The sequence below is a fragment of the Dipodomys merriami genome, unplaced genomic scaffold (assembly GCF_024711535.1).
Source record: "Dipodomys merriami isolate MVZ:Mamm:240054 unplaced genomic scaffold, mDipMer1.0.p SCAF_484, whole genome shotgun sequence".
Taxonomy (NCBI): domain Eukaryota; kingdom Metazoa; phylum Chordata; class Mammalia; order Rodentia; family Heteromyidae; genus Dipodomys; species Dipodomys merriami.
The window spans coordinates 772,059-788,672 of record NW_027206051.1 but is presented as its reverse complement, the minus strand read 5'-3'; positions in this window follow the sequence as shown (position 1 = coordinate 788,672).

Below are 16,614 nucleotides of genomic sequence, written 5' to 3'. Positions count from 1 at the left end.
ATGAGGCCCTGGGTTCGATTCCTCAGCACCACATAAGCAAAAAGAAAAAAGCCAGAAGTGGCACTGTGGCTCAAGTGGTAGAGCGCTAGCCTTGAGCTGAAGAGCTGAGGGACAGCGCCCAGGCCCAGAGTTCAGGCCCAGGAAAAAACCTATTTAAAAAACGCTGCAAATTTGTCTAAACAGTTGTCTAGTTATCTTTTAGGTAATTGAACTGGGGAGTTCGACAGCCTGATGGAACAGCTCAGGGTTGCCATCGTCATGGTGAACTCTACCCGAGTGGATGCCGGATTGGCCGAGGGCTTATCTTCATGGATCTCCTCTGCTATGAATCATCTTAAGGAATGGGCGGGTTTAGGAGCCCTGACAGGCCTTCTGGTGTTAGCCTCCTTGGTATGCCTGTGGTGCATTTGCCAAATTAGAGGTTGTCAGCGTCGCAGTGCAGCCATGATTATCCAAGCCTTTACAGTCATTGGAGCAGGTCAGTCCCCCAAGCGTGGCTTGCCACCCTAAAACAATGAACACAGATTGCAAAGCCAAAGTACTGCAGTCGAGAGGCATGAGTTTTGCCCTAGAGGAGAGCATGTTTGATTGCACACGGGTTCAATTCGCCTTTTCCCGTCCTTGTGAAAAACGAATCAATGGACAGGCTGAGTCATCCCTAGAGAAGGTACCCTCTGGGAGAAGGCTTGTATGCAGTCCTTGCATTGCACAACAGGGATCAGACCTCTGTTCTCATCTGTGTTCTTTAAACAAAAAAGGGGGAACTGTAGAGAGCTGCGAGAGGCCGCACCTGGAAGATGGCGCCGGCTTCCGCCCTCCGCCTTCCCGATGGTGAGTGCTCTCATGGTAAACAACTCCTTATGTGGCTAAGGCAAAGAATCTGGCTTGCTTCTGCGCACCTGAACCTATTGGTGGTTCCCACGTGGCGTATCAGGGTTGGGTACCCAGCGGGTACTTAAGGCTGTGGGGAATTCTCCCCGGGGTTGGGGTCAGAAGATTACTCAAAGGTCCTGAATAAACTGCAGAAAAAGAGTCCGGTGTCGCGTCTTCCTTCCTGGTCGAGGCGGTAGCGACATCCAACCAAGTCACAAGGAAAGTGGACTACAGCAAGGCATACAAGGTTCCACCTGGAAGCTGCTCTAAGGATTACAGGGAGAATAAAGCTCCCACAAAGAACCCGAAAACCCCATTCTTTAGTATTTTATTCTTGGTCGGGATTTTTGCTTTGTTAATTTTTATGTCTGATCATTTGTTGTTCATTTGTTCTATGTGTAACTTATTTGTATTGTAATTTAGGATTTGCTATTTCACTTAAAGCTTCTATTTTTCATTATTAGTTGGTTTCTTCTTCCACTTTCAAATTTTCTAATTTGTATTTTTTTCTTCTTTCTTTTCTTCTCACTCCCTCCTTCTCCTCTCTCTCCACGTTATACTATTACTCCATCAGAACTACCCTGTCTAGTTCTATATACACAGTAAGGTCTCCATTTATGTATGTAAAAAATAATTACAGGAGTTAACTTAGATTAAGCAACTCTCCAATAATATCTAAATGATCTTTTTCTAATCTCAGCAAGTCTCCCAAATACACTTATACATAAGTTATTTTTCTTATCTTTATCTCGATCTCTAAGCTACTCCCTACATAACCTTTCTTTGATTTCTTTTCAAACTCTTACACTCAGTAACAAGATATTTATTCTCCTACTGCTACATATACCCCCAATCTGTTCTTCGCCCTCTACTATCATTATACTCAAGTTCTCTTCAGAACTTAAGTTCATATCTCTCCAATCACACCCTTCACTTCCCTATCTGATCCAGCCCATTGATCCCTAATGACTTATACCTGACCCAACTACAGTTGGTTCTATATATGACTACAAAATTGATTCCATTTGACTACTTTCAGTACAAGGGGCACCTCTTCACTCTAAGGAGCAGACTAGCCAAACTTAGATTGTCTCAAAAGTTACAACTATATGTAATGTCGATGCCAAAGTCACAATATTCCCTCCAAACAAAGAAAAAGAGAGCTAAATAGGAAAACGTCTACCCATAACTTTGAAACTCTAAGATCTACACATCTACATGACAACAGGTTGGCTTATCTCATAAATGACTGTCCTACTGTGGTACCAGTGTGGTTCTTGTCTCCAAATGGGTAGAACTAACTGAAGAAACACAAGAAAATAGCCAATCAACAAACCCCAATACCATCTTCACATAAGAAAGCTAGAGAGCAGTCTCAGAATTACCTAGAGGATAAAGTTAAAGATATATTAAAAGTATGGCTGATAAACCTGCTGAATGAAAAATTGGACACCTTACATAGAGTTATCAGAACGAAATGAGGCCAACTAGAAGCTAATAGGTGATTTCATGGCCTCCACAAATAAAAAGATAGAGGAACTCCAGCAGAGGGAGAAAGAATCAAATGAAAAGTTAGGAACCCAGATTAAAGAGTGGAAAGAAAAGTAGGATAAACAAATCCAGGAGGTAAGGCAATCTATTCAAGACTTGAAAGCAAACTTTAATAAGGAACTGGCCACCATTAAGAAAGACCAGCAAGAAGAAACGGAGTTAAACACCAAAGTTAAAAGCCTTCAACATAGAATGGAGGAGGCCGAAGAAAGAATATTGGTGGCTGAAGACAGTTTAGACTCCATAGAGAAACAAAACTAAGAAGCATGTCAGATCACTGCAGGAAATACAGGATACATTCAAAGTGCCTAATCTGAGAATAATAGAAATACAAGAGGGTCTGCAGAGTGAAGCCAATGGATGAGGAAATGAATTTAGCAGAATCCTAGCAGAGAATTTCCCAAATATGCAATAGGACAGGCCCATCCAGATACCAGAAGCTTTTAGTAACCCAAATATACCAGAACAGAAAGTTCATCCCACCGACACATTATAAGCTGTACCAGCTCAATAGCCACAACAGAAAGAATTCTTAAAGTTGCCAGGGAGAAAAGATCAACCACATGTAATGGAGACCCAATGAGAATTACCTAAGACTTCTCAGCAGACACTATAAAAAGCAAGGATGGCCTGGAAAGAGGTATGTCATGCCCTAAAGACAAATAACTACCAATCAAGAATAATCTACCCAGCTAAGCTCTCATTCACAGGACACAGCCAAATAAAAACCTTCAACAACAAGGAAATTCTGAAGCAATATATTGCTACCAAACCAGCTCTTCAAAAAGGCCTCAAAGACGTTCTACCTGTAGAAATCCAACAAGAACAGAATACAGGAAATGATGCAGTCCACAAACAGAAATATGTAATCACAACAAGAACAGCCAAGCCACAGATTCCCACCCCCCCCCCAAAATAAATAAAAAAGTAGGGAAAGACAAGCACTTCTCAGTCCTAACCCTCAGTATTAATGGTCTTAACGCTACAATTAAGCGACATAGATTGTCCAATTGGAAAACAAGACAAGTTCCTTCTATCTGCTGTCTTCAAGAGACACATCTTGCCCACAAAAAATAAGGAGGAGTCTACAATGCTTGATAAGAAATGTACTCATTATCTTGCCCATGTAATTGTAACCCTTCTGTACAGAATTTTCACAAAAAATTATAAAAGTTAAAAAAAACAAAAAATAAACATTCTGAAAGTGAAAGGCTGGAATTTAAAAAAAATATCAAACAAATGGAACCAATAAACAGGCAAGCCTTTAAATCGAATATTAAATAAATAGACTTCAGGTTAAAATAAATGAGAAGTGATAAAGGTAACTACATACTAATTAAGGGATCTCTCCTTCAGGAGGATATTATGATTCTAAATATCTACTCACCAAATAACGGAGCACCGAAATTTAACCAAGAAAACATACTTTCAATCAACTCTCACATCGATCCAAAGATATTAATTGTTGGGGTATTTAACACACCACAATCCCCACTTAAAATCTGCATAGAATAATGAAACTTAACAGACATGTACCAAATATTTCACACAGCAGCCTCAGATTACACCTTCTTCTCAGAAGCACATGGGACATTCTCCTAAATAGTTCACATTCTAGGCCACAAAGCAAATCTGTCCAAATTCAGAAAGATTGAAATTATGCCCTGCACTCTCTCAGACCACAAGGGAATAAAATTAGAATTCAACACCAAAATCCATCAAAGCAAATACTGAAACACATGGAGGCTTAACAACACACTGTTGAACGACTAGTGGGTCAAGGAAGAGATTAGAAAGGAAATGCAAATGTTCACGATATTAACAAAAATAAACACAAATTACCAGCTCCTCTGGGACATAGAAAAGGCAGTAGTCAGAGGGAAGTTTATAGCTCTGAGTTCCTACATTAACAAATTGGAGTGATCTGAAACTAACAATTTAATGAGGCACCTAAAGCTCCTTGAAAAAGAACAACAAGCTAATCCTCAATCCAGTAGACAAAAACATATAATTAAAATTAAATCCAAATTAACTGAATTAGAGTAAAAAAAACTATAGAAAGAACTGACAAAACAGAGTGAGTTATTAAAAAATTAATAAAATTGACAGACCCTTTGCAAATATTATGAGCAAAAAGGAGTACACACCCAAATAAACTCAGAAATGAGAATGGAAACATCACTACAGAAACGGCCAAGATTCACAATATTAAGGGGATACTTCTCAAACCTTTATGATAGTAAGTTTGAAAATAAGAAATGTATGAACAAATTTCTAGCAAATATTGACGTGCCCAAACTAATTCAAGATGATTTAAACAATCATAACAGACCCATATCAAGCATTGAAATAGAAGCAGCAATAAAATACCTCCCACCAAAGAAAAGCCCCGGACTGAACGGATTTACAACTGGATTCGACAAGGCCTTCAAAGCAGAACTCACACCAATACTCCGCCATATTTTCAATGAAATTGAAAGCAAAACTTCTCTACCACACTATTTTAATGAATTCAGCACAAAACCTCATCCCCAAACCAGGCAGGGTCTCATCAAAAAGAGAACTACCGACCCATTTCTTTGATGAACATTGATGCAAAACTTGTCAAAAAACTTGGCCAATCGACTTCAACAACTCATTAAAATAATCATACACCACAATCAAACAGGATTATTTCAGGGATGTAAAGCTGGTTCAATATACACAAAACAATTAATAAAATCCACCACATCAACAAGAGCAAGGATAAGAACCACATATTATCCCAATAGATGCAGCAAAAGCTTTGACTAGATCCAATAATCTATGATGCTGGCTCTGGATAAATTAGGAATCCATGGAACATTCCTCCATATGATAAAGGATGTCTATAACACACCTACAGCCAGCATTATACTTAATGGTGAAAAGTTAAAACAATTTCCTCTAAATTCAGGAAAAAGACAAGGATGTCTATTCCCTCCTCTGTTCTTCAACCTAGTATTAGAATGCCTAGCTAGGGCAATAAGACAAGATGCTGACGTAAAGGGGATCCAAATAGGGAAAAATGAAGTAAAACTCTCCCTCTTTGCAGATGACATGATCTTGTATTTAAACCCCATAATGTCAACTCTCAATTACTTGATCGGAAACTTTGGCAAAGTAGCAGAGTATAAAATTAACACTCAGAAATCAATAGCTTTCCTGTATCCCAATAATGAGAGGAGCATGGCTGAAATTAGGAAAGCAACCCCTTTTTTTAATATCCCCACAAAAGAAAACACTTAGGGGTTAACTTAACAAAAGAGGTAGAGGACCTGTATGATGAAAACTTTAATAATCTGAAAAAGGAAAGTAAAGGAGAACTAAGAAAGTGGAAAAACCTTCCATTCTCCAGGATTGGGAGGATAAACATCGTGAAAATGGTTATACTACCATAGTTTATCTACAAATTCAATGTGATACTTATCAATATCTCAACTTCAGTCATCAATGAAATAGAAGAATTAATCCAAAAAATCATGTGGAACAATAAAAGCCCCAGAATAGCAAAAACAAGCCTTAGTTGAAAAAGCAGCACTGGAGGAATATCAATTTCAAATTTCAAACTCAACTACAAAGCCATAGTAATCAAAACAGCTTAGTACTGGCATAAGAACTAACCTGAGGATCAAGGGAGTAAAACTGAAGACCCAGAAATGAACCCACAGGCCTATAACCACTTAATCTTTCATGAGGGTGCTAAAGATATTGAATGGAAAAGAAAAAAACAGCGTTTTCAGTAAATGGTGTTGGCAAAATTGGGTAAATTCATGTAGAAAACTAAATCTGTATATATCACCCTGCACCAGAATCAACTCCAATTTGATCAAAGACCTCGAAATAAAGACAGATTCCATAAAAACATTACAGAAAGGAATAAGAGAAACTCTAGGGCTCCTAGGCACAGGCCGAAATTTTCTTAATAGAGATCCAGAAGCACAACAAATCAAAGAATGTTTGGGCAAATGGGATTGCATGAAAGTGCAGAGCTTCTGCAAGGCTAAGAACATAGCTAGCAAGATTAACAGAAAGCCCACGGACTGGGAGAAAATCTTCACTAGCCAAACAATGGACAAGGGTCTCATATCTAAAATATACTTAGAACTCAAAAAACTAAATCCCCAACAACAAATCCTCAAAGAAACAATTGCCTGATTAAAAAATGGGCTAAAGACTTAGAGACTTCTCTGAAGAGGAAATAAGAATGGCCAATAGATATATGACAAAATGCTCAGCTTCTCTAGCCATAAAAGAATTCAAATCAAGACAACACTGAGATTCCATTTCACCCCAGTTAGAATGGCTATAATCAAGAAATATAGTAACCACAGATGCTGGAGGTGATGTGCCAAAAGGGAACACTACTGAATTGTTGGTGAGAGTGTAAACTGTTCAACCACTCTGGAAAGCAGTATGGAGATTCCTCAAAAGACTCCACAGATAGCTCCATTATGACCCAGCAATCCCACTTTTAGGCATTTACCCAAATGATCACAAATAATGTCATACCAAAGCTACCAGCACAATCATGTTTATTGCAGCATTATTTACCATAGCTAAGTTATGGAAAAAACCCAGATGCCCCTCAGTAGATGAATGGATCAAGAAAATGTGGTATATATACACAATGGATTGTTATGCCTCCATCAGAAAGAATGACATTGCCTCATTTGTTAGGAACGGGAGAGACTTGGAAAAAGTTATAGTTGAAGTAAGCCAGCCCAAGGAAACATAGGTCCCATGGTCTCCCTTTTTTGCAAAGACTAGTACATGTCTATGACAAACATAAGTCAAAGTCTATATACATATGACCACATGAGATAATGTTAAGCAAAATGTACCCCGACAGGGACACTGTTTTTTTTTCTTTCTTGCTAGTGCTAGTGTTTTTAATGTACTTATAATGAACAATGTGAATGTTTGTTTCTCTTGTATGTACTTCCCCAACAGTATAAACCCTGTTTTACTGGATTTGATGCCAGTGTTCTGCAACTTGTATGTATATTTTTGTAATATGGGGACTGGAAGGAACGCTTAAATGAAGATACAGGCTGACCCATTGTGAAGACAAGATGCACAGGACACTATGTTGAAAACGAACTTTACAATGTGAGTGGGGTCAGGAGGTATTTGGGAGGACGGTAGGGAAGTGATGGTTGAGGGAAAACAAAGGAGGAGGTAACAAATCTTGCTATGAAATGTACTCACTACCCTATTCATGAAAGTGTAGCCCCGGTGTACAACATTTTTACTATATATACATATATACATATATACATATATATATATATATATACATATATATATATATATATATATATATATATATATTTAAAGAAAACAAACTTTACAACTTTGGCTACAGAGTGGGTGTAGTTGGTGAGGTGGGAGGGAGGCGATTGTAAGGGGAAAACAGAGGAGGAGGCAACAATGCTCAATAGGAAATGTACTCATTACCTTGTTCATGTAACTGTAACTCCTGTGTACAGCAATTTTAAAATTAAAAACTTATGGTTCAAAGCAAGCCCTAGCAGGAAAGTCTGTCAAACTCTTATCTGCAACTAATCACCCGAAAACAGGAAGTGGAACTGTGGCTCAAGTGGTAGAGAGCTAAGCTCGAGCTGAGGAGCTCAGGATGTGTTAACCCCCATGCCCAGAGTTCAAGCGCAATGACCAATAAAAAGAAAAAAAAAACTAAAGCATCAAACAACCTGAAGATGTTGTCCAGAATAATGAGTGGAGCATTATGCAGTTACATGACTTAGTCACTTACTACCCAGTTTACAAGGAGAGATGATGGGTGATTTTTGTGTGTACCAAAACCTGCAAAATTATTTTGCTCTTTCCCAAGCAGAGAGGAAGGGGGGAATGGAGTTGGGTAGAAGGTGTTTGGTGGCGTAGCCTTTTGGTTCAGTGATTGTTTTCTGGAGTCAAATTCAGAGAAATTCGTTTTGTAATCTTACTTGCATGGAGAACAAAATCTTGCCATGGAAGTGGTCTTTATAATGTCATTAGCCAGGTCCAGTCCCAACCACCATTGGGTAATCCAAGTCTCACTTCAGGACCAAGAAGCCTTGACGACAACTGATCCACTGGGCAGGTGGACGTAACCACAGCCAGAAAAGGCAGAAAGTGCCATGCTGAGTGCAGCACTGGAGATCTAGACCACGCAGAGATTTTTTTTTTGTGATTCTCATTTTGTATTACCACTTTGAGTCTGTACAATAAACCATGGATTTTATCTTTCTTCCCTCTCTTTGGATAAAGCTAATAAACACTCTGCCTCTAGTGAGGCACTTAACTCTTAGGTCTGGCCAATCATTTCCAGGATAGGGAATTACTATGGAAGTAGTGTATTTCGATCTTACGAGAAAACAGCCTTTTTTCCCTCTTAAATTTATTTATTGATAGGAAATTTTAGGGGCAATCTGTTTGGATTTTTAGATGAAAGGATTGTAGGAAACTATGTTCATAATCTGGATCCTCCTCACCTCAACACCTAAAATACAAATTTCACAACACTTTTACAAGAAACAATTCAAAAACCATACACTGGAATGCTCAAATACAGAACGTTTTACACAGCCCAGAATGTAACTCTGCTGTCTGAAGGTGGGGCTCTTTTTGTATAAAGTAACAAGCCAATCCAAAAGAGCAGCCACGAATACCAGACATGAGTTTCAATGGCTGCTACTCCCCAGACAAGAAGCATGGAAGGGCAGCCGGAGCCCATGAGAGCAGTGCACAGAGGAAAGTTTCCATGCCAGCCTCGGCACAAAAGTTAGCATCACTCTGCCTAAGCCTGCCTTTCTTATCTTCTCCCCACAGCCAAGCAGAGTCATCTCCTGCTCCACGTAGGATAAATACTGTACAAGTGAATCAGGAGTGTGTCTTTTATTCACTGTGCACTCCGAGGCAGGTGGCCCCACCACAGTGTGTGTATGCACTCCCAGGGCTGAATAGTCAGGGCCCAGGCCCATGGGGCAGGTGGGCACTAGATGTGTCAGTGGCATCTGCCATTCATACAGTGGCCACTGGGTGCTGCCCTAGCCCAACAGCAGGTACAACATGATCTCCAACAGTCCCCAGGCCTGGCGCTTTAGAATGCTGGAGGTGGGTGGGCTGCAACTAGGTTCCTACTAGCTCAGCATGCCAGATAATGCAACTGCTGCCTGAATTACTAATTATTTTATGGAGCAGTTTTAATCAAAGTGATACACATTACTGTATGATATTTAATGTTATATCAATTAGTCTGTAGTATCCAAAAGACATTGAACTAGATACTAGCAAGAATGGACTTTATTGTTTGTATTTATAAGACCATAATGGCAAATTGAAATAAAAGTAAAATAAAATTGTTTTCCAAAAACACATTATTAAGTCTAACAAGTTGAAAAATTGCAAATGAAGTAACTGCAAATGAAGTTTGATAAAATGCACAAACTATATTACTTTAGTTACATTCAAAAGTAAAAAAAAAGAATGACAGAAAAAATACCTATTGGATATAAAATATTACAATTGTTTAACAGGTTGAAGTGATATAGGTTATGTATTTTGTTGAAATAAAATATAATATTTTTCTCTTAGTACTGTTTATCTCAGTGAAGGAAAACATTATAAATTGTAAATTATATATGTCGTGTTGCTTCTGGTCCCATAAAAGGGAGTGACATTTCCAATGGGAGTCCTGGGAAGTCACTCTCGCCCAGCCCATGTAGACCAATCAGAGTCTTTGTGGTGACCCTGAGGAGGTGTTGGGCACCACATTTCTGCTGCAGCAAGTGCAGCACCCATTGTGGTGGGCTGCAGCCAACAAGACTCCATCCGTGACCAAACCAAACAACACAGCCTCAGGGGCCAAAGCCAGGAGGAGAGGCAGGGCAGACCCCAAGTGCTGCTTTCCATCTGGGTGGCCTACACTCCCAAGGTCAGAACCATTCCCCTGCTTTGGATCCCAGCGAGAGAAGGTGAGCCTATTGCCTACAGACAGTGTGTCCCTAGAATGGCACCCATAGCCAGGCTCACGTGGACCAGGAAGATGATGGAGGGAAAGTGGCAAAGAAAGGTGAGGGGCTTCAGGTCCCCAGTGCTGTGGTGAGTGTGCTGTAAGTCCAGGCTCCTCTGGTGATGATGGACATATGCTGGGATGGCCATGTAGCGGACCAGAAAATGGAGGTCTGTGGAGATGTTGAAGTGGCTCCAGGTATCTGAGCAGCTGCAGCTGTCACAAGCCCACTTGGAGAGGGACCAGCACAGGGCTCCAGTCCCCAGACTGGCATAAAGACTGGTGAGATAGACCCAGGCTGGGCTGCTCAGCCACCAGGGTGCTGTCTGTCTGCCCTGACTTTCTTCTCCCTTGGACTGTTCAGTATTCACCCAAGGGGGCAGGTGGTGACCTCAGAATGGAGTCTCCCTGGGATGACACTCACACCCAGGACCACTGCAGACCAGTACCAGCACAGCTGGAGGAGGAGAGGGTGGCAGTGGACTTGACTCCAACCCCATGCTTGCCGTCTCCTGGATGAAATCAGGGAAGCAAGGCTGGGAGGGGAGGCAGTCAGGGTGGGAAGTATGGGTAGGCTAAGACCCCCAGCCAGCCTCTGCAGTTCCACTCAGGCTCATCTGGCAGTGCTGTGGAGCATGTGCACACAGCCTCTCAATGTGCATACACCCCAAGACAGGGGGCCCCACTTCCCAACAGGTGACCTGAAGACGGAACCCATTCCCACAGGAACTAGTAAAATGGAAGTTCACATGGTGACACAGAAGGGGATTCAGGGCACAGCCTTGGTGTAGCACTGAACAGCTGGCAAAAAAAGGAAAATCATCCCCTAAATATTTATATCAGTTCTAACTTATACTTTTAAAACAGTTTTAGGGCTCGGAAGGTGGCTCAGTGGTAGAGTGCTTGCCTTGCATTCATGAGGTCCTGGGTTCGATAACTCAGCACCACATAAGAAAAAAGAAAAAAGCCAGAAGTGGCACTATGGCTCAAGTGGTAGAGCGCTCGTCTTGAGCTGAAGAGCTGAGGGACAGCACCCAGGCCCAAAGTTCAGGCCCCATGACCGGACCAAAAACAAAACAAAACAAAACAAATAAAAAACAGTTTTACTTTCCTCTTGTCCTATAAGTTTTCTTCAGACCCTCTGAATTAACCAGAAATCTCCAGGATTTCTTCATGCACAGTAACACAAATGAATGTAGCTTCTATTTTTTTTTAATTAAGGAAGGTTTCATTTAGTTCTTTCCCATATATGATACATGAAAAAGAAATCCTGAGGTGAATCTGTAAAACAGCAAACTCCAGATGTCTTCTGAACTCCTCAATGCAGAAATGTGGAGCAGTGCATGCCTTCAGAATAAAGTGATCTAGCAACAGGTACTTACCCACATTGTCATTGGGCTAGCTGTCTCTCTGATTAAAAAATAATCCTGCCACACACATGCATATAACTTATGAAGAATGTTTTCCAACATTCTTCTTGTTATATTGCACTTATCTTTCTCCTCCTGTCTCCTGTCCTCCTCTTTCCCCTGGTCAATTTTCCTATTCCTTCCCACATTGTCCCCTCTTCTTTCTCCCTTTTTCCTCCTCCTCCTCTTTCTCCAGTTCTTCCTTTCTCCTCTGTTTCCTTTTCCTTCTTCTCACCCCTTCATTGCCCTTTTTATTTCCTTTTTCTCCTTCCCTTTCACTTTCTTCTACTTCTTCTTTATGGTCCTGGGGCTTGGAATCAGGGCCTTGTACTCACAAAGCAGATGCTATGCTGCTTACGATAAGCCTCCAGTCTGGTTTTCATTTAAATGACACTTATTTGTGATTATTTTAAGTACCACACCCAGCATAGCTTTTAATTCAGGATAAAATTCATTTTACATATTCTATATAATAACTATATGCTACTCACATGTTGTGGCTAATGGGTTTTGATTATGCTCTGGGCTTCAGATAAATTCTTCAGAAACAATGTGTTTGAAGGCACTCTAATTGTGATTCTGTGTAACTCCCAATTAATGAACTGGTTACTTTCCATCTTGCAAAAGTGACTTCCATATTACTCCTAATTCAATGAACTGTCATTTTGTGGCAGCACTCACAGTAATAGTGGCGGATCAGAAAATTAAATCGACTGGAAAACCCCTGGCTATTTAGTAAGAAGCCAGAAAAAGACTTGTGGCTCAGTGGTTTAGCGACATCCTTGCACAGAATAATCAGTTGAAAGGACCTAGGCTTGAATTGAAGATATGTAGGGGGTGGATACACACAGACACACACACACACACACACACACACACACACACACACACACACACACACACACACACACAACACACACACACAAACACACACACACACAATTCTCAGCTAGAGCAAGTAGAGTATCTGTTTCTCAGTAACATGTCTGAGTTTCTTTCCTATGTGTTTGGATATTTTGAAAGCTACATCATCAACTTCCTTAATTTCAATAAATAACGCTGTATTCACTACTATTTCTTCCTGGTTGGAAAATATTTTAAGACACATTTTCGTGTTGAAAGTTGAGTTTGTTCCCAATATGCTGACTCTCTTGGATTGTAAGAAAATTAATAATTCTGTCTTTAATTCATTAGCTCATAAGTTAAGTTATATGCTTCACCTAGGAGTTAAATTGATGCTCAGTGGGAAGTGTTTGAAGTCACTTGTCTGAAGTTTTAAAGTGGAGTAAAAATTGCAAAGAAACCCGAGGTAGTGAAAGCGAGAGACAGATGAAAAGAAATTGAAAATGAACTTCAGACTCCTCTTCAGACCAATTATATTACAAAGGCCTGCCCTTGAACTGAGTTTGTAAAGCTTCTTCTCATTAGCAGGCACTCTTCACACTGAGCCACACATCTAAGCCCTAAAGACTTTCATTAGAGAGAGGCATTCCTGGATCTTGAACTCAGGGTCTGGCCTCTATCCTTGAGCTTCTATTGTTCAAGCATTTTAGCACTTGAGACACAACTGCACTTCTGTCATTTGGTAGGTAATTCAAGCTAAGAGTCTCAAAAACTTTCCTTCCAGGCTGGCTTCAAACTGGGACCCTCAGATCTCATCTTCTGAATTGCTAGATTTTTAGGTATGCACCACATCTACCAAAAGCCAGGAGTTTCAATGAGGCTCTTATTTCCAATAAAATTCTCTAACACACACACACACACACACACACACACACACACACACACACACACACACACACACACACACACACACAAGAAAAAATTTGAGCTACTGCACACGTGTTATAAAGAGTGTAAACCTGTAGCAAAAACACGCTGGGACAGTGGCCAGGCCCTAAGTTCAAGTGCTAGAAGCAACAGAAAAATAATAAATTCATTAATTAAAATTTAACAATGTCAAACCAAAAAATAAAAGGCAAAAATTAGTTGGAAGAAAAGAGGCATTAAGGGGATAGAGAGGCCTGGCTAAGTTAGTAGAACCATGGAGTGAAAGCATTAGTTGGCCTTTGGGAGTCCTGGTCTTGGACTTAAAATATATAGAAAAAAGAAAAGCAAGTAAGGCTTCTACAATGAGCCTGGCAGTAGTAGCTCACATCTGCAATCCTAGCTACTAAAAATCAGCAATCTGAGGATCACAGTCTGTCCAGGAGGGAATTCCTTCTTTCTTCTTGCAACCAGCAGGCAGGCAGCATCAGCCCTGTGCCTGTACCACAACTGGACCCCTCTGCCTACATAACTCCAGAAACCAGAAACACACCCAACTGGACCCAACAGCAAAATCCAATGCTTCTTCAACTGGATTCAGAGCCCAGAGGCACTTCCTGCGTTTAGTTACACCATGGTTTTGCTGCTCCAGAGCAACTAATGATACAGACCCTTGCTTCATAACTCCACTCTACCTTACCTCGCTGGCTACCTTGGTTTAGGAGCCTGGCACACCCTTCTAGGAGCAGAGACTTCAGCCCCGCTATTTTCTGAAAACACATTCAGATAATTTTTATTTTCTAGTTACCCCAACTAAATGGAATTAAAATCTGTGTTCAGAATCTGCTTCTACTTCCTTTTTCTGGATAGCCACCATTTTCTACTGGTATATTGTGGTCAGTAAATAATCTTTACATAAATAATGCATTCTTAATTATGACTTCAACAATGAAGGCTCAATTTATCTGATCATATCCTCCCAAGATTCCCGTTATCCTACCATTTCCTTGACAGTAATGAAACAGAGAGAGTTGAATGAAAATACACGACTCCACAATTAACAAGACACTTCATTCCCAGTCTCACATATATTTTGCTGATAGAGACCCCTGAGAGAGGATGCAAAGCCTTTAAGAAGTGCAGAAAGGAGACAGAGGGAGAAGAAAAGCAAGAGGGAAAAGAGGGAGAGAGTACACCAAGCCAATAGGGATAGGTTTACCTCAGGCAGAGGTTTGGCAGGTTTTCAGTGGATTCCTTCCACGAATTCAAAATTTGGTAACAGTACGCTAGGGAAATCGACATCCCAGTAAGTCCTAATGAGCCATATTTAGGTTTGACCATGAGATCAAGGATTGTAAAGGGTCTTCCTGAATGGAGAAAAGAATATGATAGGAAGGATCATGACAAACTTTGCCCTAAAATACAGCACATGATTTAATGAAATAAGTTGAAATAATGTAGGTAAGACATTTAGATATTGTATTTTGATAAGGGATATTTGTTTATAATGACACATGTATTACTCTGTATATGAAATACATTTTCACAACGCTATAAAAGTATCAAATAAAATATTAGAATCATATGGATGTCTAGATGAATGTCTAGAACCAATTATTAATATCACATACTCTAACAAAGCTTTCCTAGGAGGTTTCTCCAGTTTATCATGAATTTTGTTGATCCTTGATTTATTTTCCAGAAGAGTAAGTTTTTGAGAGTCTGAGTAAATTCCGAGTGGTGCTACTGCATTTGTTTCATATTAAGAATTGATAATATTACTCTCCACCTCTCAAGGAAGAGAGAGAGATAGAGAGAGACAGAGAGAGAGAGAGAGAGAGAGAGAGAGAGAGAGAGAGAGAGAGAGAGAGAGAGAGAGAGAGAGAGAGATGCAGTCATTAATGCATTTTCTCTGGGTGATAGACAATATTTAATCATTGTAAAGGATCTTTTCTACAACTATATGTAAATGATTACTTTATAACTGAGAAAAGTAAGCTACAAAAGATGGAACATTTTTCTTTTTACACATAGTTTTGGTGATAAATCACCAACTGTAAGAAGTAAATCTACATAGTTGTATTCATTAAGACATTAATGAGATTAATACTTTATTTTCTTGCTTTTTGTACATGTCCTGGCGTTGATATCAGGATCTGGGTAATGTTTTTGAGTGTTTTATAATCACTCAATTTTTAATGTTATTATGGAGGTGATGTAAGTAGGGGTTACAGTTGCACAATCAGGTAATGGGTGAATTTTTTTAGGTTAATGTCAAACATTCTCTCCCTGATGTTTTTTTTTTTTTGGTCAAAATTAGCACTCTACCACACTTGGGCCACAGCTCTACTTCTTCTCTTTTGTTGTTTCATTTGAGATAAAAGTCTCACAGACTTTTCTGGCTGAGCATGTTTGAACTATTAGCCTCCCATGTAGGAAGGATTACAAGTGTTAGCACCTGGTACCTGAAATATTATTCTTTAAAGGGACATAAAACTATACTAAAATACATAATTTTCTGGAAATGTAGTCTATGATTCAAGTAGCAGAGGTAGTCCTTCTAGAAATGTTTCTGAATGAGGATGGCCAGAGAGATTTAACTCCTTCTCTAATGTAAGCCTTTCTTTTCATTGATCTGTATTTCTTTCGAGTGTTTAGGATTGGTATTTACTTCAGCTGACCTTTAAAGAAACAGAAAATCTAGGATTAAATCATAATAATAAATTGCAGAGAATCTGCAAGGCAAAGAACATAGCTAGCAAGATCAATAGAAATCCCACGGATTGGGATAAGATCTTCACTAGCTTACAACGGACAAAGGTCTCATATCGAAAAAATACCTGGAACACAAAAAATTGAATCCCCCAACAACAAATCCTCAAAGAAACAACTGCCTAATGAATAAGTGGGCTAAAGACTTAAACAGAGACTTCTCTGAAGAGGAAGGAAGGATAGCCTTTAGACACATGAAGAAATGCTCAA